General features: G+C 34.1%; 1 protein-coding gene across 9 annotated transcripts in view; it reads right to left on the bottom strand.

Moving 5' to 3' along the window:
- ROBO2 (roundabout guidance receptor 2) overlaps positions 1-22751 on the bottom strand; it is a 1647790-nt gene that overhangs the window by 1265699 nt on the left and 359340 nt on the right. The gene's annotated exons all lie outside the window — the stretch shown is intronic.

The raw sequence follows: 22751 nt of genomic DNA on the forward strand, positions 1-22751 counted from the left end.
TTTGTTTTTGGCTTTTTTTTTTTTTGGCAAGTGGCTGACTCTTATTAGAATTTGCTACTAGTAGTTTATACAATAGAGTTTGAAGAGAACTTTGGTGGAACTAAGTAACTGATTATTATAATAAAGATTAATAATACCTATATTCCAAATTTTGGAAAGTTTCCCCTAGATCATACAATGATCATAATATGCTTTGTGACCTAGGATGTGATTTCTCCAAAAGTTAAATGTTTATAAAATACTCCGTTAGCTCTAAATCATTCTTATCTTTTTATTTAGATTCTTTATAAAAAATCTAAATAAGATGTTTATGGAAGAATTACATATACATTCACTAATATATGCATAACAAACACAATCATTACAAGTTTTGAATTTCCTAGGAACTAATAATCTTGGAGACATGAGCATATAAGATTATTTGTCAGTTAGCAAGTATATACACGTACCCCCCCAAAAAAGATCCTATGAGCCCAAATCAAATCAAACTCATATTAAAAGTGGTGTTGCACATATTGTGTCTCATATACTCTCAGGAGTAGTCAGGAATTTCAGATAAAATAAGAGACTGTAATGTGTTAAGGAGAATAATCATGATGAGTAAAATTCACACACATGCTATAAGGGTGAAGGAATTAACACAAGAGGTTAGGCAGGTGTCTTGCTCAAGTTTGGAGATCTTCAAAGTGAAGAATGAACTCTCAGGTTAATCAGTCTATTGTTTGGCAATATAATCTCCCATGTCCAGAACAGGTGATATATCTGAGGACAGAAGACGGCTTCAAACGTACCTTACTGCTAATGTTTCACTAGAGTATATGCCTTAAAATCTGAATGTGTTTTGTGGGTAAAGTGGAAACCTTTAGCAAACATTTGAGAAATTTAAATCTATCTATTACCTAAGTAGCTACATTGCAAAAGTAACCACGATGTGATGTGTCAACATTTACTCTTCACTAACAAACAGGCTACTTTGGAAATACAGCATTCATGTCATAGAAATCCTAAAAAAGGCCTAAAAAGACCAATTGAAAGGTAATATTTAAATAAGATCAAAGGACATTAAAATGTCATAAATAGAAGAATATGAGATAAAAAATATATTGACAGACTAAAAAATATTGAGTAATAACAGATTAAACTGCAAATTAGGTTTTTAAAGATTCATTTGCACAATTAGATTTTACAAAACTGCAACATTTCTAGATTTAAGTCACAATGGCATCCTTACTTATGACATCTTTTAAAGAAAAAAAAAACAAAAATCAAGAATTCCATTATGATCAGCTTGTCTAGGTATTTCTCTAAATGAATTTCTTATTTTTCTCTTCATCCTTCCAGATTTTAGCAAGGTGTACCAGTCTCCTTTAGTGAAGTAAATTTTGATATATGCAGATAAATCAGAAATAAAAAAATAATTTTTAATTGTCAAATTCCTCTAGGACTAACTAAAGTGAATGTGAGCATTTAAAAGAACAAGAAATTAAAGGAAGTAACTGGAAGACCAAATTAAAACTCCCAAGTATCATATTGTAGAAGTAAAGAAAGGAATTCAGGAGATGGTATCTGCTAGGTTGGTAGTTGTGAAAAAGGAAAAGAGACATGAACTCACACTCCATTCCGTCAAGAGGGTGTGCTGACGTTTAGTAAAGGGATGAGGAAGAGCCTCAATTCACTACAGCTATGTGCTTAGGGTCTCAAAAACATCTACAAAAAGTTACCAGGCTTCCTTCTAATTCTGTGAAACGGAATAAAGGAAACTGCATTTAAATGAAGTTAGGCCAGAAGGGGGAGCTGTCACACCCTACCATTCCTCTCTATTACAGACCCAACAAGAAGAGACAGACTTTGCCTCCCTGCCAGCAACAAGCTCAACCAATAAGAAAATACCACAACTCATTCAAGGAGAAGCCATCCCCACCCTAAACTCTCGCTTTCCTCCCATGGACTTTCCTTCTAGGCAGCCCCTCCCAGCTTCCTCCTCTTCTTTACAAGTCATGTATCTCTACTCTGATCTCCAAATTCGCCTCTGGTTTACTAAAGCTTGCAGGTCCCAAATGGCAATTCCTCTGATATTCCCGAATAAACCCACTTTGCTGGTAAGATAATTGGCTATTTTCTTTTTATGTCTGACAGCCTCAAATATTTCTCTCTATATATGTAATCAAAAAATCAAATGGAAACTATCCAAAACAGCATTGTTTTTTAAGTAATAAGAGTTGAATTTTCTTTTTTTTTTAAGATTTTATTTATTTGACAGAGAGAGATAGTGAGAGCAGGAACACAAGCAGGGGGAGTGGGAGAGGGAGAAGCAGGCTTCCCGCTGAGTAGGGAGCCCGAGGCAGGGCTTGATCCCAGGACCCCGGGATCGGGACCTGAGCCGAAGGCAGGCACTTAACAACTGAGCCACCCAGGCGCCCCAAGAGTTGAGTTTTCTTCTTCACCTCCACACTTCACATCCTTTATTGCTAGTTCTCTTGGTTTTTCTTTTTCTGATTCCACTCTGTTCCTCCACTTTTTTTTAAATTTATTGTTATGTTAATCACCATACATTACATCATTAGTTTTTGATGTAGTGTTCCATGATTCATTGTTTGTGCATAACACCCAGTGCTCCACGCAGAATGTGCCCTCTTTAATACCCATCACCAGGTTAACACATCCCCCAAACCCCTCCCCTCTAGAACCCTCAGTTTGTTTTACAGAGTTCATCGTCTCTCATGGTTCGTCTCCTCCTCCGACTTACTCCCCTTCATTCTTCCCCTCCTGCTATCTTCTTCTTTTTTTTTCTTAACATATATTGCATTATTTGTTTCAGAGGTACAAATCTGTGATTCACCACTTAACTATGTATGCAGCATGCCCAGAATGCAGCGGGATGCCCAAATTTGCCATAACCAAATAAGAGGGGAAAAAAAGTGTTTTTATCAAAGGTGGATTTTCTCTGATCACGTAAACAAAAGAAAGATTTCTTTTCATCTATTTGATGTGGGAAACAAAGGCAGAAGAAAAATTATTAAATTTCCTTACTACCAACAGCCCATTGACAAGTCCTCGAAACAGGCAGAGTGACCTTCCTCTAGGGACTCAACTGCCTCAATGTTAATACTTTGCTATGGGCAAAAGGCAATCCTAGCTTGACCCCCACCCCCCACCAGGATCCTGTAAGCCTACTTTAATGTATAAAAATTCCTTTGGAAACTTCTTTTATCTCTAAACCCCCCGAGATACGTGTTGGCAATCATCCCCCAAGCATATGGCCCACTGATACACGTCTGAAGGGTCTCATGACTAAGGTTTTATTAGACAGTAATAAATGACCTTTTCCCAACAACAGCTAGCCCCTCAAGGTCCTGGAAACCTGGCTTCCAAAATTCCTTAGAGACTTACGCTCCCCCTAACACCCTGCTAATAACCCAAGAGTATATAATGGGCCCCTCCTTATGAACCCAGTGCAGCTCTTTCTGCCCACAGGTCATGTCCCCGTGTTTTAATAAAATCACCTTTTTGCACCAAAGACGTCTCAAGAATTCCTTCTTGGCTGTGGGCTTCGAACCCTAATGTCTTTCCTACATCATATTAACTCTCCTCATTTTTATCTGTGGCATATCTATATTACCTCCTCTATGGATCTAAAAATTAATTCCCAAAGTCTTTATATATTATCACAGCAGGGAAGAGTTTGTAAATGTTTGCTGGGATATGCAGAGGTGTTTTCTCTGTGTGACTCAACTTTCTGCCACTTGTCTTAGGGGCATAAAGAGGTGCAAAGTACTAAATTATGCTCTTTGGCTAGAGGATAGATATTCCACCCCCCAATTTCCACTTAAAGATAAGATTAATGTGAAACAGTTTCAGAAACTTGTAAACAGCTTTATCTATCAATATCATACTGTCCACCAGATAAGGATTAATCAGAAATATATTTCTTAAGTTCTATATAAGAGATAAACCCCAGGAAACCAAACAGAAATGATATGAAATGGAATTTAACAATATAAGAAATATAAGAGGGCAAACACATTTGAAAGTTTTCATAATGCTCTCTCAAAATTTTGTATCATTATCAAATAAAAATTTTAGAGTAATTTATACTGATTCGATATTTTTTAATGTTGCTTTGCACCTTTCAGATGCAGCAAAGGAGGTGGTAAGAGGGAAGTATATAGCAGTACAGGCCTTCCTCAAGAAACAAAAAAAGTCTCAAACACACAACCTAACCTTACAACTAAAGAAACTGGAAAAAGAATAGCAAATACAGCCTAAATCCAGCAGGAGAAGGGAAATAATAAAGATCAGGGCAGCAATCAATGATAAAAGAAATTAAATGTTGTTTTACTCAAAATAAGTGAGATGGTCATTAAATGACCCCAGGTCATTAAATGGTCATCCCCAGATGTGGGATGGTCTTAAATTTTGGGTTATAAAACACCTTGCATTATATACACAATTTGTAGAAAATACTAAGCAAATCAGTATTGCAGAATACTATCACAGGCTCTTTCACTGGCTGAAACCATGAGTCCTTGTTAAAACAAGGGACAAGGGAGTCATTGTTTCATATTGTTCCTCCTGCATGAAACTGAGAGGAAGAAGAATTTGTCATCCCAAAATATGTCTCTTTGGCATAAGGAATATTTAGGCTGATTATTTTTAAGAAACAACAGACACAGGAGAAGCTCTGAAAACAAAGCAGAAGGGTACCCTTCAGTAAGAGACATTTACATTTACAGGGGAAATCTCCATTTGTAAAGGTGTCTCCGGGCTGTACCAGGAAGAGGGGGGATGACTAAATCTACAAATTCATCAGCAGAGAAGATAAAAGTGATGACTTAAATCTGCACAACAACCTTACCCTAGTTTACTTTGCTTTTCCAGGTAACCTCATATAACTGCCCCACCCCAAACATCTTTTGTCTTTAGCTGGAGATGTTATTTAAGGTGGTGGCTTGGGCCATTTCTGAGAGTTAGTTACTTAATTTTCCTGGGTGTCTCCCATGTACATAGGAGGTACATGTTATTAAACTTCTATTTGCTTTTCTTCTGTTGATCTGTCTTTTATTGGGGATGGGAGCAGGTGGTAGGCTCAGCCCAGAACCCAGATGAGTAAAGGGAAAATTATTTTACCTTCTCCACAAAACACAAATGACTTCCAGTTTTCTCATTCAAAATATAAAATCTATGTTTTCTATTTTTATCTTTGTAGTTAATGAGATACTCTAAATTTTTTTTCTTGGTCCAGTCCATGTAATGTATAAATGACAACAAATATTCTATTAGTTTAAATAAACCAAACATTATTTAAGTAGAATAAAAATATTGGCTGTTAGTGTTTCTCTACATGTGGGATTGCAGAAGAGACTTTGATGTAGGGTGTTTGATGCAGAGATGTTTGGATTTCAATAAGTATCGATTGTGGGCTGAAAATATCAAACCTTGGGGTTAAAAGTGAGCAGCAAGGAATCTTGAGTCTTAAAAGAAATAAGAGCCACATGGGGTGGAAGACCTCAAGAAATAAAATGATAGGGTATCAACGCTGGACTATGTAGGAGGGAAAGGAGTGAAAAAAAAAAAAGAAGAAGAAGAAGAGAAGCTTCTGGTTAAAAGACAGTTTAAGAGTCAAAGTTCTTAATGAGTTATTCCTAAAAGCTAGAAACAAAGTTCCCCACATGATTTTCACAAAAGATAAATACTTTTAAATTGTCCTTTATTCTAATTATTTTTCCAAAGAACCAATGCCATAAAAATATACTTCTATGTTTAGAAACAGAAAAAATAAGCTACAAAACCACATTTTACCTTTGTTCTTCAAGATAACTTGCTTAATATTTATCTTTTTGCTGAATTCTTGGTACATTACCACCTATGGGCTCAAAACATTTATTCAAAAAATCTCTATCATAGTTACTCCATTTGAAATGGTAGAAAAGCTTCAAAATGATAAATCCAATTGAAGACAACTATAAACAACATTTGATTCATATATACTAAAACTTGTTATAAGTAACGAATGATTTAGATAGAGCACATTTAGCACTGTCTAGCGATAAACATTTATTATGGGACTATCACAGCAGATGAGGCTGTGGTAGATAGTAAACCATCAATCAGATGCGACCCCACAACAAATTATACCTCATCAACTGCTTTAATATGTCATGAAGCTTCCAAATAGACATCACTGGACCATTTGTTAAGCGCAAACTACTTTTTCACTGACAAAGCAAGACATTTGGTATTTTCATTTATATGTAATATCAAAATGAATCGATGGGATCTAGTCATCCAAAATAGAATTTCTATGAGGATGGGCCATTGAAATTCAGACCTTCGCTTCTTTACAGAAATTACTTGTAATCATGGTCTTTTATTTTATTTGTTTACCAATGTTATAAGAAAGAAGATTGTTTTTAAATTCTGAAACTAAAAAAGTCAACATTGGCATATTTTAAAATATATTTTTATTTAAGCAAAATGGAAGAAAAATGTCATTTCCACTTACATTTCTGTTATAAAACTAAGTATTAAGACATCCCCAAATGACACTGCAAGAAGAGCAAAAATAAAAATAGCATAGTGAAATGCTCATACAGGCATGATAATTACACTATCAAGAAATGCTTCTTTGTGCTACAAAAATACTTATTTCAAAAAAAATCATAATCAAGCTTAGCCTTCTGATATTAAAGAATCCCCTTTGTTCCTTCTGTCACATTTGTTATGATCTTTGTTTATCTCTGCAGTTAACTGAGCTTATTTCTCTTTCCTGAGCATATGCATAATTCTGCTTTACTTTGGGTTCTTCCTTAGACTATAAGGTGTATGAAGGTACAGACAGCTTACCTCGTTTCCACTCCATTGTACATCTTCCCTTGAATCTTGAATTCTTGTATGTGCTATTTTGCTTTATAATCATCTTTCAAACAGGGCCTTTTAAAAACCTACATAGGTATAAGAAAATGTTGATACTAATATTGATTTGGAAGTACTGTCTTCCTACTCTAATATTCAGATATATGTTTTGGAAGTATATTATATATTTTGCCTGATAAATTAGATTCCAGAAAGCCAGATTCTCTTGCTAGTTAGACCTTTGAAAATACTTGTGTGTGGTTGCAAGGAAGACTAAATTACAAGACATCTAAAAGAAATGCAGCACTCTCCTGAGAAAGCAAATTAAGGGATTTAGAACAGGATTTGGGGAGAGGGGCGCCAGAGCGAGTTTTTTTTTTTTTTTCTTTCCCCAATTTGCAGTGAGTGTTTAACCTGAGGAAAACTACTTTTAAAATTGGATCCAAAATTTCTATTAAGTTTTAGACAACAGTCTACCATGAACCTCATTTCTTGTAAGTCCTTGCTGAGTGTACCCAAACACAAAGCATAACCAGCCTCCGAGCCTGAGCTGTTCTGCAGTAGGTTACATAGGCAGTCAGGTAGGTCAGGACAACTATCTTACAACTACTTATTCCCCAGTGGAGGGGGAATGGCATCCTTGCTGTTTGCCATAAAAGATTCTAAGTCCCGGGCCCTGGGCTGCTTTATCACAGCACCATCTGGCCCCATTCTGACACCCTGTAGGACTTGGGGACGGGGTGATGGAGCTATCATACCCGTAGTCCTGCTGTTTGCTGTGCTGTGAGTGTGCGGTTTAACTGGCTTGCTCTGATTCACTGAGTCTTGTCTACTTGTGGGAGCCACAGAATTGTGGCAAAGCCGACAGGCTCTCTTACTTAGTCTTCTCTTGGGAGTCTTGTTACGTGTTGCTATCCCCTATGATGAGGCTAGGGATCTTCTATAGCAGTTAGTGCCATGTTTTATAAAAATACAATGATATACTTTATGCTAAGAAGTTAACATATAAAGAAAAAAGATCTCAAAAGAGAAATTCAAAAACTATATCATGCTCATTTGGTATCAAATTTTCCAGTTACTACAGTTATTATTTCTGGGAACGTCTTCAAATGACATACTTTGCAAGATTCTGCTTTATTTTAATTTTATATAACCACACAATCTGAGAATCGGATGGGAGCAGAGATAACCTCTCATAAGCAGGTGGCCCCGCATGCTCTCCTCAGACTTCTAGTGACAATATATATCAATGTCTGCAAGATAGACATATCATTTTCAGATGATTCCAGTCACTAGGGCATTAATTTTTACATTGATTTGAAATCTACAGTTTTGTAAATCATCAATTAATTTAGCTAAGTTTTATTTTCTTTTCTTTATTCTTCCATTCCTTTTTTTCCTCCCCTTTTGGAACACGCATTTAAGCATCAAGGAGGGAAACTCTTCCCTTTATCCTTTAAGCATCAGACTTTTTCCATCTTTCCACATGACTATGAGCAACATTATCTTATTCCTCTTCTTTCGGGCTAATGAGTCTCTATCTTTTTCTTTAATATTCCTCAAAGAAAAGTGTTCCAAATTTCACAACACCCTATTCACCATTGTCTGTATGTTCTCTATGGAACTGTTTCAAAAAGCATGACCAGACTACTTCCTTCCTAAAATCTGCATAGTATGTGAATGTAGCCAAAATGTAGATTTACCTACTTTTTCCTAAAATTCACATCACAACTGTTTGCCTAAATTAGGATATTGTTTCCCATGTGAAATGATTCTAATGATATTTAAGCCATTCAGAATTAATCTAAACTGTTTATATTTACATGGGCTAGATTTTATTATATTGGGCTCTGATCATCATCATCTAATTTGAATATTTGAAAGATTCTTATTAAATATTGGTCACTAGAATCAAAGAATAATTTTTAATGAATTTCTGCTTTTTATGATATTGAACTATGACCCTGTTAACCATCATTCTTAAATATGAAAGCATATTTTTTCATGTAGTTAAGGTGAAAAGATAAAAATTGTGCTTCAAATATTCAATTGGAAGGAAATTCATAAAATATAAGCTATGCATAGCTAATGAACAAATAAATATATATACATATATATATAATTCAGGTATACTACTAATATACTAAATTTAAATTAAAATAAGGGAATAAATTAAAATAAGGGAATTTGTATACCAAATTGAAAAAATAAATGATAATTTTCTATACTATTAAAAGTACACTCCATCAGGTATGCAAATGCAGTTTAGGTCAGCATGCAAACTGAAACTCTTTTATGTAGTTCTGTTTGGCATTATGAATCAAGAGCCCTAAAATGATCATATCTTCTGAGACAATATTCCTAGAGAATGATCAGATTTATGCTTAAAGATATTTATAGCAGAATAACAATGTAAAATTGTATATAATCTAAAGTAAAATAACTTTAGAAAGTATATATGTAAGATAATTCATATTCTGCATTGAAAATATGTATATGCATGATGTAATATAATATACATGTTTACTAATATGTGTATGCATGTGTGTATTATATACATGCATATGAACACCAAGAAAACTACTGGGGCAGGATTAAAGTGACTATCCTTGCAAGGAAGGCTTTGTAGTAATTTTGAGTTCTTTTTCAAGTTGGCCTGCCGCTCCCCCTGCTTGTGCTTTTGCTTGTGCTCTCTCTGTCAAGTAAATAAATAAAATCTTTAAAAAATAAAAAAAATAAAGTTTTTTCCCCCTACTTCCAGTGTCTCTACATTGACCATATGCTATTGTTTAAATGAAAAACTGAACTAAGCCTTCAGCTTACTTAGGATCTAACCTGTCCTAACATACTATGATAATTATGAAAACTCCTAAACAACTCCTATTTACCAAGACTGGATATGTCCAGAAAATGCAGAACAAAATATTAAAAAATTAAGCATCACAATATTTTTCATGTTATCCAACATATGCTTTGTTCTTAGTTACCTAATGTTCCAGAGATTATTTTTAAAGACAGAAGGCTTATTTCCCAACTAGTTAGAATTATATTTACTATAATACTTTCAGGCTCTCAGAATACTCTTAAAATAATTTAATCTTCAATAATACTCCAATAAATCATAATTTAAATCCACACAGCTTTTGCTATTGTAGTTATTTAAGCTAATGCCATTCCTTTTTGATCAAGGAACAATTATGCTTCCTTTCCAATACCTTTCCAAATGTTTTAATATTAAATTAACCCATAGGAAAACTCGATTATTAACAATATCAAAACAATGATTGCTTTTAAGGTTTCTTTATTTTTTTAATTTTTTTAAAATTTTATTTATTTATTTGACAGAGACACAGCGAGAGAGGGAACACAAGCAAGGGGAGTGGGAGAGGGAGAAGCAGGCTTCCCGCGGAGCAGGGAGCCCAACGTGGGGCTCGAACCCAGGACCCTGAGATCATGACCTGAGCTGAAGGCAGATGCTTAATGACTGAGCCACCCAGGTGCCCTTCTTTATTTTTTTAAAAGATTTTATTTATTTATTTGAAAGATATAGAGAGCATGAGCAGGGGGAGGGGCAAAGGGAAAGGGAAAAGCAGACTCCCCGCTGAGCAGGGAGCCCCACACAGGGCTTGATCCAGGAACCATGTGATCATGACCTGAGCCAAAAGCAGATACCCACCCAGGCGCCCCTGTGTTTATTTTTTATAATGGTGATTTTTATACATCATGAGAAAGCAGGCAAGAAACTTATTTAACATTAATTGCTTTGGTCTATAGACTCACTAAAATGTAGACAAGGATATATATAATCCAGGCTACTGTTAACCTCCATTTATGACCATAGAATGATATCTGAAACTCCCACACATTTGGAAGTTAGTTTTTCAATTACTTATTGATTCAAGCTAAGGGACATACTGGGGAAGAATGGCATAATCAGACTTTCTTCTTACCATAGTCATGATTTTAATACCTTAATTATTTCCACATCTAGATATGCATATCTAGAAAACAGTAAATTCAGTTTAATCTAAAATATAGTGACTGTGAATTTCGGCTAGCTGGCTCTTTTCTGCTTTAATACCATAGTAGTTGACATTCATAATGAAGACCTGGAGCCACTGTCATATCCTGAAATATGAAAATATATGAGAATTTGCAGTACTGTGTTAAATAAAATGTAACACTTAAGGGTATTTGAAATTATCTCATAGGTGTTCATATTGAGAATGATTGATCTGCTTTTAATATTTCTATTAATGCTAAAAGTTCATTCATCAGAAAACCACATTCTCATATCATAGCAGGTAACAGAAAAAAGTGCATTTTCAAGTGTTCCCCCACCCTTCTCAAATAGATGGGGGAAAAAAGCATTTTGGGGGGAAAAAAGTCTTATTTGAAATCAAACTAATTTTATTTTACCCATTGATCAGAGATTCCTATTTTCATGTACTTCTTAAAATGTCCATATTCACCTACATGTGTAGGCATTATTTTAAATCTATAAACCATGCAAATTACTTAAAGCTTTCTGCCTCACATAATCAACCCATAACAAACATGCTAGTAGGCAAGTTAAAGGATTAAAGCAATTGTCAATTGGTTAAATGAGAGAAAATCCCTGTCCACTTTTCTGCCCTTTCAACCTTTCAAACATATCCACCTACAGTGACATTTAGAAAGTATCCTAAATGAGTAGTTGTACAATATTTTAAAATACTGAATTTCATTGTCCATTTAAGGTATATATAAGCAACCCCATTAACTGAGTACTGACAGAAAAAGAACACATAGCTTCAGTTCAAGAAGAGCATTACGTGTCATGTCTCAATAGCATTTTATTTATCCCTTGTGGTTTTTGAGGCTAGAGAAGTGACATTTTTTTCTTTCTTAGTGTTTAATTCTTGACACCACAAAGTACTTCTATGAGTACCTATATTTCTTCCATTTCTTCCTTTAAATTGGGTTCTGATAGGAGGGAAAACCATAAGACATTGATATTGAACATTTGTATGATATGCGGTTCAACGGTATACCAATCTTAAAAATTGTGATAATGACAGATAATTTTACTGAAGCTATGCTGCAATACTCAGTAGAACTTCCACTGTTTCTCAATGTTTATGTATTATTCAGACTAATAGTGACCCTAAAGTAGAAAAAGCTTCTTGTCTCTTAAAACTTTTATTGAGAAGAGTTCAAAATGCATACAGTTAAGTGCTATTCTGTGTGCATTTAATGTTGAGTGAAAAGCTGTTTGGTGCCCATTTTAGATTCACTGGCAACAAGGCAGGCAAGAAAGCATGTACAGGGAGTCATGAAGATATATAGAAAAATTAAGGGTTTAAAATTAATTTGAACTTATAATGTAATGCACCACGTGGAAATCTGAAAATCAGTTTCCAAATGGAACAGCTTGAAACTTTTGCTTGCCATCTGGTTTTGGACCTGGCTCATTCAATTCCAATTTTGCCCTTGTAAATACTCCAATTTTATATATACTATATGGGAATGATAATCCATGCCACTTAAGCATATCTTGTTTTATTTCCTAAAAATATAGTTGTTTTTGTTTATTCTACACTATCAATATTTCCCACATGCCCTCTTAATCATGGGTACACTTATCTTTATTTTAAACCAGATGTGATATTATTTGATTTATTGACATATTGGAGAGTGATTGCATTTTATTTGGCTAAATTAAAAAAATATATATACGTCTAACATTTTTACATCTTTAATGAGCCCAAAATACAGATTGATGAATTCAAATGAGGAGGGAAAAACAGATTTGGCTATTTGAGTCGTAAAGTAAGAGGAAAAAGTAGGGCCTAATATATAGACGTAGGATTAAAAAAGATTATGCATGGAAAGCATTTACGCATGCTGGCATACAAGGAGCGCTCAGTAAATGTTAGCAATTAGCCTTTGTTTTCTTGTGTGTGTGCTAATAGTAATAAATAGAAGATTCAAATTTATATTTATTTTTCCTGAAGAAAATATTGAAAAACTACTGTTAGTTACTTTACATATGCTATCTTATTAGTTCCACACAAAGTAACACTGTGAGAATGCTGAGAATTACACAAGTCAACCCCCCACCAGAGTTCACAGCTAGTAAATGACAGAGATGTGAGCAGATATTTGAGGTCTTGTTTTTTGATGACAAGCTCAAATAAGTTTAGCAAATGTGAGCTACTACGTCATAAAGTTGTTTTAATTACCTGTAAAGATATCTGCAGGATATTGAAGCCAAGATTTTTGTAATCGAAATTATAAGAATTTAGGTTGCAATAAAATACATAAGAATGCATCTTCTCAATACATCTATTGATCATTTAGTTAATAATTCAGTCAGATCTAATTGAAAGGAGATGACAGTTATAAGTCAAACTGATTTCCAGGAGTTTCATGTCGTGTTTTTTAAAATTAATTATTGTAAGTTAAATTTTTGCATTGGAAAAATATGCTACCTCTCTCAAATTACTTAGGTTAGTGTATCCATCCATGAATAAAAGAATGCTTTCATATATACATAAGACAATTAAAATTATAACAGTAAATCTTAAAGATCATCCAGTAGTTTAATTATGATATGAAGAACTCTTTTTTAGAATATGTATATTGAGACTTCAAGCTACATATTTGTATCTCTATGAAACTTCTATAAAACTGTATAACTTATAACTGATAAATGACATAACCACATCATTTATTCTCACATATTTAAATGCAGCAGTTATAAAAGATTTATATTTATTTATATATGATATACTCATATATATTTACATACCAATTTATATATATATACACACACACAGACACACGGACTAATTTATTACAGTGGTAATGCAAAATTACTTAATAATTTTGATACAAAGTATTTTGAACTGTCAAACCACTTAAGAAGATGCTCTGCACAACATACGTTATATAAGGCAAATAGTTTTCAGTGAAAATTTTTCACCAACAGTGACTTTATATATTAAACTCTTCACAGTGAGAGAAGGCCAACATCACAGCTTGAACTTTTATTCCAGTGCATGATCCTGTGACACTGCTTTTGCTTTTAAGGTTTGAAATATAAATCTTGCAAATGTAATGAGATGTATGGTGTGACAGGTATCTGCAAAAATCACTGAGGTAATCAGCATCACATATTGTTTCCCTAAATATTATTGTAGTCATCATGTGACTTGTCTCACCAAATTCTACAATGGCCTCCTTGTTTCCAATTCTATAAATTCTACTTATTCTGCGTGACTGTCAAAGCTATATTTAAGTGATTCTGCTGTTATTTCCCACCAATTCTTAACATGCTGCCTATCACAATCAGGTTGGTTACTTGACTATCCTCTAAATGAATGGTACTGTTTGCCTGGGTTGAGTACCTGGCTCAAAAATACATTATTCAGTAATGTAGTCAAGTTGTAACTCTCATATGACAAATGGGGATGATAAAAATGATGATACCTTTTGGATAGGGTAGATGTAGGCATTAAGTTACAGAATTCAAAGAAATTACATAACACAGAGCCAAGCACAGAGTATGTGCTTAAGAAAAAAGAAAAAAAAAGGAAAGAAACCTACTTAGCTATATGTAGCATATAACTCTTTCTCTCCTTGTCTTCCTTATTGTAGTCATCATTTAAAATACCTTTCCCTTTTATATTACCTATTCAAAGCCTTAAAAAAATGAGACACATAATTTATAATGCATGTATTATACTAGCTATTTTTCCAAACGTAACCTTATGCTTATCTTCTCTGTTCATTTAAATTACAAGTTCTGCTTGGGAGCATCCAATAAATACTGAATGTGTACATTTTAGGTTTCCTACATACATATAAGCACAGTATGAAGGTATGGTAGATGTACATACATTTTGCTAATAGTATAATGCATATTGTTCCACTTTGAATGTACAAATTATCTAACATTTTTGGGGGCCTTAAATAGAAATGCATGATCAGCAAAGTTCTCTAACAGTGCATCAAGTTTAACTCATCTCACTTGGTAATCAACAACCTCAGCCCTAAATCCCTGCATATGTCTCTGCAACTCCTCCATGTAGTCCCTAAACAGGAGTTGGACATTCTGTTAGATAAATGAAAATCCATACTAGTTAGCCAGAAGCAATTCTCAGGCCCCTATGGCTTCTGGAAGGCACTTCAGTTACATTCTGAATTGCCCTAAAATAAATTCTTTATTAGCTGCCAACGATTACGTTAGAGATTTCATGATGTGCCCCTGTCTCCAGAACATAATCTTGGACTTTGCCCAGCTTGATAACTACTTCTTTGATGACAGATCTTTTGACACTGATATGAAAGGGATTCTACTAGGCATATGTAGGGTCTATCCTAATAGTCTATGTGGTGAACTCTTCATAAATTGACAGAGGAATGAATTTCTATACTTATTCTGGCAACACGTCAAAAGCTATAAATTGTCAGTACTGAATTTACTCATTACATCTTTGTATTTTCCTGATTAATAATACCAGGGAAATATTTTCTTTATGTGAGAATATAGACTTATTAGTTTAGCATTTTGTACACAGATAGAATTCAAAATGTAATCATTCAAATAAATATTATTGGTCAATGTATACATAGTTTTTATTGTTGTGTCTGCATTTTATTATTGGATAATATCTCACTTATTTCTCCTAAAGAACTCCATTACAAAATGGAATATAAAGCATACACTATAGGATTAATAGGATGTATAAGGTTTTTTTTATCAGTAAATTGTACTAGATTTCAAACTGAATCTGTTAAGTATAAAGCACATCCAGCCTAAAAACTAATGAGTTCACAATATTTTCTCCTTGTCAAGTATAGCTGCTATTCCCTTCTCATTACTAGACCATGTCACTCACCATGTCTCTCCACAAACCAAAGTTCCCAAATAGATATTCAAAATTTATATTTTAAGGTGAATTGTCACAGTGATTCAATAGCTACAGATACTGCGAGGTATCACAAAAACAGAACTAGGAATGATTTTTTTTATACTTTGAAAGCCACTTGTTTTCTCATTAAAAAAAAAAAAGAAAAGAAAAAAAGCACAAATGGAAAAGACAAGGCACACACACAAATAAAAATCAGTATACATCATCCAGAAGTTAGAAAGTGATTTGTGGAACAGATTGAATGCTAGAGCTTATCCAAATTCACCCTATTTGAGGTTTTGGTATGATATAAAGAGAAGATGACTTCAGAATATAATTTGGATATTTTACCCTCCCCCGCGCACCCTTAAAATAGCACCAAGCCCAACTTTAGTTTTGTTTTTAACAGCACTGTCACTTACCTAAACTGGAGACATGCTAATTAAAGGGGGGCAAAAAAATCCCCATTTCTCCCCATCTACCCACCACAAAAAAAAAATCCTTAAAATCATAAATTACAGATTCCCGGAGGTAGAAATCTGTATATATATAGCTTTTTAATGTCTTTGATAGATTAAGCTTTGAATACTTACTTAGTAAATGGCTTTAAAAACCCTATGTGGAATCAGGAAAGAAATCCCTTACTTTTTGTGATACTGTATATCATTTTTGGGTACCACTTGTGGACTTTGAAACTTTGCTTTGATTTTTAATATTATAATGCTGGAACAGTGATCCTTCAGTTACTTTTCTTAAATTCTGCTCCTAGATAAAAGTAATCCTAGGGACCAGTGTGACTAAGTGACTGAAGGACAATTTTAGATGAGGCCCTAAGCCCTGATGAATGCCCTGGTGTCTGAAAATGTAATGGCCTTTAGATGTAATGTGCTTTTCTTTTCTTTTCAGAATAATTATCTGTTGTTTTGATGATCATGATTTCTTAATCAAACAACAATCTCTAACAGATAAAAGATCCACAGTCACAACAGATCAAGATCACTTTTTGATACACATATTTAATTGACTTAAGACCTTATATAAACTCTCACCACTTTTTGAATTTCTATTTTGAGTTTCTAATTCTTTTTCAAGTAACAAAGCCTATGAACATAACTTTATTTTGCTTTCTTTTTTCTTTTCTTCTTCTTTTTTTTTTTTACACTCAAATAACTTTGAAGGTTGAAGGTTTGCATTTCAAAACTAAGAAAGTGAAACTGCTCTCTAACCAAGGCCTAATGTAGCTGAGATCCATCCTGAAGCAAAAATTTTATGGCTCAGTTGTAAACCCTTTGAAAATGTAGCTTATAATGTAAGTGCTGACATGATCTTAACTATGAATTCATGAACCCCAACACTAATATATCCAAGGCATTTCATTACTGTCAGCTTGTCTCACTTTGTAAAATTAAATATCCTCTTTAAAAATATTTATATGCCTTTGATTTCCTGAACAAAATTTTCTTCATGGAATTTGGCTGATGAATCCTCTCCCTGGAGTGGAGAGGGGTGGGGGCTGATGGTTACACACATTTAGGAACTTGCACACATCCCTGATAAGGGTGGTATGCATTCATTTGTTTTCAGATCATATTTTTTCACAGGCATAATCTGACTTTATAAAGGATAGACAGATCCCAGACCTATATTCTTCAAAATGAATCAGCACTCCACTTTCCAGGCCATTGATTTCCCCCTTTTTAATAAAAGTGTGTATTCTATACATCAGTTAAATTCTGAGAATTTCTTTTCACCTATTTTCTAATATAAAAAAATACTTCAAAACTCTTTCCAATTTTTCCTCTGTTTGTCATCCAGTAAAAAATGCATTTTAGGTAAATATTACCTGAAATCTTAGGGTGTTTTAACCACATGGCAAAAAAGACATTATATTAATAACAAATAGATAACTAAAATAAAATTTTGAGGTTAGAAGTGAAATAGTAAATTTGAATAAAAATTAGACAAAAATGGTTGTGGGTAAGATATTCAAGTTATAATTTGTAAGGTGGAAAAAAGTTGATTGTTCTCAGGAGCCATGTTTTTCTTACCAAAATCTCACATGCATTTTGCTGAATTTATAAATGCTATTTTTCAAATAATACCAGCCAGAGAACATGAGCAAATTTTACAACAAATCTTCATCAAGTTGTTAAGCATACTCCTCCTTAATTTCTATAACTAAAAAATACTCTGATAATCTTTTGAACATGTAGCAAAAAAAAAATACTCATTTCAGACTTGGCTTTGGAATTTACTCTTCAGTTGTAGGAAAGATGAGGTATTAAATCTATTTATTGCATACAGATGGAGATTAAATAATTTAAACAAATGAAAAACAGAAGTGGTGATTATACACAGTGCAAAAAACACTCTACATTTCCATGAATATTCATATAGTTCGGTTTCCAGATTCAGTCTCACATTATAAATTACTTTTGAACAACAACGTTGCTTTCTTTTTTCCTTACTGCACTACTTTCTACGTGAGTCTGCCAGAATTTTCTGTTTTATAATACTATAAATACATTCATATTTTTCTATAATTAAAACTGAAATTTAAATGATGTAGTAAAAGGGTAGTGATAAAAATGATTTCCCAACATTAGAAAGGTAAGATATAGCACATAGTTAAAAGTAATAAATGTATAATTCACACTATAGTCATAGAATATTTTATTACCAGTCTAATATCTCATATACTCTGCTTATTCATCAAATTATTGGGCATCTATTACATGTAGGATTGCCTGCTAATATGAATCAAAGACAAAATTTCTCTTCAAATAACTTATAAAGTGGTAAAACACAGAGACATGCAACAATAAAGTATTGTAAAAACTGAAACTGTCCTCTGATCTAAATAAAATGCCCTAGTCATTTAAAAGATGGAATATTATTTTTGGTATGTGGTTGAGGGGTCTTTGATCTGGCAGTCAGGGCTAGTGTAGTTGTAGAGGGGCATTCCAAGAAAAACTCCAAAGACTAAATGTTCTGTTTCTGTTTCTTCAAACCAGAAAACCTGTTCTAGTGTTTGTGAAAGAGCAAACCAACAGTATGCAAATTTTATAAATGAAAACCTTTATTTCTTACATAATGTGAGCTACCGAATTGTGTGAGGTATTTGCTTGAAGTAGATTTTCTTACCAGTTCATATAACTGGGAAAGATGTCAGAGGCAATATCATAAAAATGGTCTTGCAGGTGGTAGACAGCAGCACATAGTTAAGATTAAACAAAACAAAACAAAACAAAACAAAAAAACTTTTAAGGTCAAAAAACTTCAGCACATTGCCCCAAATCCCTAAATAATTGCCAATATATTATGCAGGATCATGCAAATAACTACAAAAAATCTAAAATGGCATTCAAAATATCCCCATATCAATGTGCTTCAATGTACCATGAGTTGATATAATGCCACAGTATATGCTTATAATACATTCTAACCCTTCACAGAGAGGGGGATCATAACTGCCAGAGAGGTTTTCTTTGTTTAGTAAAGACAAACACAGGCAACTGACTGCCATTATTTACAAGAGAAAGCAAGTATGAGTGTTTTGTGAAAGAATCTTTTGAATCATCACAAGTTTTATGCCCTATTGACATAGTCTAATTCCTATGTCATAGCTGAGAAGCTTGACTGAACTCAACAAATACTTATGGGAGAGTCAAATGCAGTCAAGGTCAAGTGGAAGAGTGGATGGGGCATTAATTGCAGTCAGGATTGGCCCTCCCCCATAGTTTGATCAGGGTTGTTCTGATTGGTCAGTGTTTGTGTTCTACCAGGTGTTTAATGTTTTGACTCAAGTTGGAGCTAGCTTTACCCATTTATACCTTTTGCACTTATTTTTCAATTTATACTTACTTATCTCCAATTTTCACCTTTAATAGTAAATATAAATGTTAAAACTTGGCTTAAATTCTAAATTCCAATAGCAGAATTTTTTTTTAAAAAAGACATATTTAAATTCTCTTTTTGTTACATATATTGACTCTCTACAATGTAAACTTCTCTGTAAAGTTATGGTCATTGGAATGGAGCTCTTTACATCTTTTAGACTGTCTTCCCAGTGAGAGTAATTGAATGCAAAATAATTAGGTCTTTTAATCCTACTGAGGATGATGTCAGCACTGTAGTTAGGATTTCTGGTTAGTTTATCATGAATGCAAACTTATGATCACTTATGCTATGCTCTGAACTAATCAGATGAGACACCTGCCTTCCCTTAAGGAGTTCATATATTGTGATTAAATAGAAAAGCATGTGCCTGAGGGAAAACTTGCTGGCCTATTAACCTATATTTGAGATTCATGTTCATTGATGAGCTTAAAAATCCCTTGGTAGCCAACAATGATCGGCATTTTTCCCAAATGTTCTAACAAGTCAGCTTGTAGATATGTGTTTTGAGCTGCCTATTTTTGTGCTGTTTGTACCACCCCTCACAGGCCACAGCTATCCACCGATCTCTGAAGCTACTACTCCCTGGCCCTGCCCCAGTAACCCCCTCTCTCAGAATGGTGGTTCCTGCTAATACAACAAAAATGGAAATTGTCAGCGTGGGCAGGTTGCCATATGGAGGTTGACAGCTGCTCAATCAGATTAAGACAAATGCACATAGTCAATGTGAGTTCAAAAAAATTTTTTTTCAGAAGAAAACTCTGTTGTTTTGTTATTATTACTTTTTCCAGGATTTTTGAAAAAAGAGCACCAGTTTTAAAGATCTTTCTCTAAAGCAGATAAGCTTCAATCAATCATTGATATGAAGCAATTCTTTTTAAAAGTAGTTAAAATCACCTTCTTTAAAATTTATTTTGTGTTTTGAACCTTGATCCTCTTTGCCTCTGGCCATAGTGTTTTATTTAAGAATCCTCATTCTCCTCCTTCAGCCTACCCCATAAATACATATACTTCTGGTAAGTATTCTACAAAATAATAAAGGTCCCTATTTCCTGAAAAGGAAAATAATGTTGAAAAATTGTAAAAATATGTTTCAAAAGACTCCATAATATGCCAAGGGAAAAGTAACAGAATTTTACAACCCATCAAATGATAACACACAGCCATCAATAGCCAAGCTCATGAATAAATAAATATTTACAACATGTACATATGCATATCAAGGTAAAGCTACTGTGCAGGAACTCAGAATCTGTGGAAAATATTTATGCAATGCATCTACAGTGACAAAAAGAGGCACTGAAAAGAAAATAATTTTAAAGAATGGTCAACACGTTTAAAGTTTTCTAGTAACTGGCCCGACCTTGCTAAAATACACAAAACCCTTTTAATGATAAATGAAATATGTTGCCATGATTGCCTATTCCTGAACTTGACTGAGTCATATCATCATCATACAGCAGAGCTAGCAAATTTCTAGCTGAGCTAGTTAGAGCACATTGGAAAAAGTAGTCATATGTTCAAAGACGAAACATTTCAGACCTGATTTACAAATGCAATCCAATGCATCTGTATTTAAAGCTGTGTGGGATGAATAAATGCTTATGAACACATGCAAATATTTTGAAATAAACCTTTCTGACTAGGTTAACAATTTTTCCCAAGCCTTGCAGCCATCTAACTTTCTCCCTGGGTAGCTAGAGCTCCCAAGTTGACTGCTAAAGTTTATCACAGGAAATGGCACTTTTACATGCTAGAGGTACAGACTGTCTTTGAAAAAATTGATAGGAAGTACAAGTTAACACTTCTGACATCCCCTGGAGTCGATAACACCATACATCTCTAGATCCCAAGCCACCAAAAAGCTGCCATGCGGGTTAATATAAATAACAGCTTGCAGTTAGCAAGAACCCCCACACCACACACACACACACACACACACACACACACACACACACACACACACACACACACACACACACACACACACACACACACACACACACTGATAACACGAGGAAATACAGTAATGTGGTGATATAATTTACAATGCCCAAAGATAATTTGCAGCTCCACTCCTCAGGAGTGTATCTGCACCAACCATCTAAGCTAAGTGCCTGTTGGAACTTTTCCCTCAGAGGTACTAGAGGTGGAAGATTTGTAATATCTTTAATGCAACAAAAGGAGAAACAGAAAGATCAAACTGAAGGGGCTCCTGTATTTAGAAAATCCTGCTGAGATGTAATAAATTATTAAAATTTCTTGTTAATGTTCATGCTTCCTTAACCTCACATCATATTGTTGACAGTAAAGCAAAGGTGGGGAAACCCAGAAACATTTCCAGAGCTGAGAGAAAAATGTTAGGTGAAAGAAATGCTCCTACAGAGCAAAATCCTCTGATATCTCCCCGCAAGATTTTTCCCCAAACATGCAAACACAGTTCAGAAAGTCTTTTATGGGATATTTCTGCAGCATCTTCTTGGCTTATAACATTCACAGAACAGACACTCTGATAACTTGTGTTTAGTATAAACAAATGGCATTCAGGAAAAGCAGAATCAACAGAACTTTACAAAAAGGCAGGGTCAAAGTACCATAAATTCTCCCTCATCTCATCATAATTTCTCAACAGCAGAAGAAAATGGATTTCCATTCTCCAAAGTACCGAAAGACTTGTTCTTGTTCAGCAGATTTTGTTTTCAATAAAGTTAATGCAATTTATCTTTATTAACACATCAACACTGATAGAGTCAGCCAGAAAATTAGTGTTGGTGGCACTGCATTTCATCACATGCCCCTCCTCAGGCATCCCTCTGACCGGTTCACAAAATCTGCCAAAAAAATTCAGGGATCTAACATATTCAGGACCCATTTCTTTTTTTAAAAATAATGCAGCCTCCTAAGGATACCACACATATGCTTGCACCAGAGCACCATGCATCTGGCCCTATATACTCCCTGCTGGAAACAATCCTTATAAAGCTTTGATAGCCCGGAAAACCAAAAATTGCAAAAAAATATATATTTATATCAATAACAGAGAAAAAAACTCTTATCCTAGCCACCTACAGCACAGAACGTCTTTCCTGAAATAAAAACCTGATT

The sequence above is a fragment of the Zalophus californianus genome, chromosome 1, assembly GCF_009762305.2.
Source record: "Zalophus californianus isolate mZalCal1 chromosome 1, mZalCal1.pri.v2, whole genome shotgun sequence".
NCBI lineage: Eukaryota > Metazoa > Chordata > Mammalia > Carnivora > Otariidae > Zalophus > Zalophus californianus.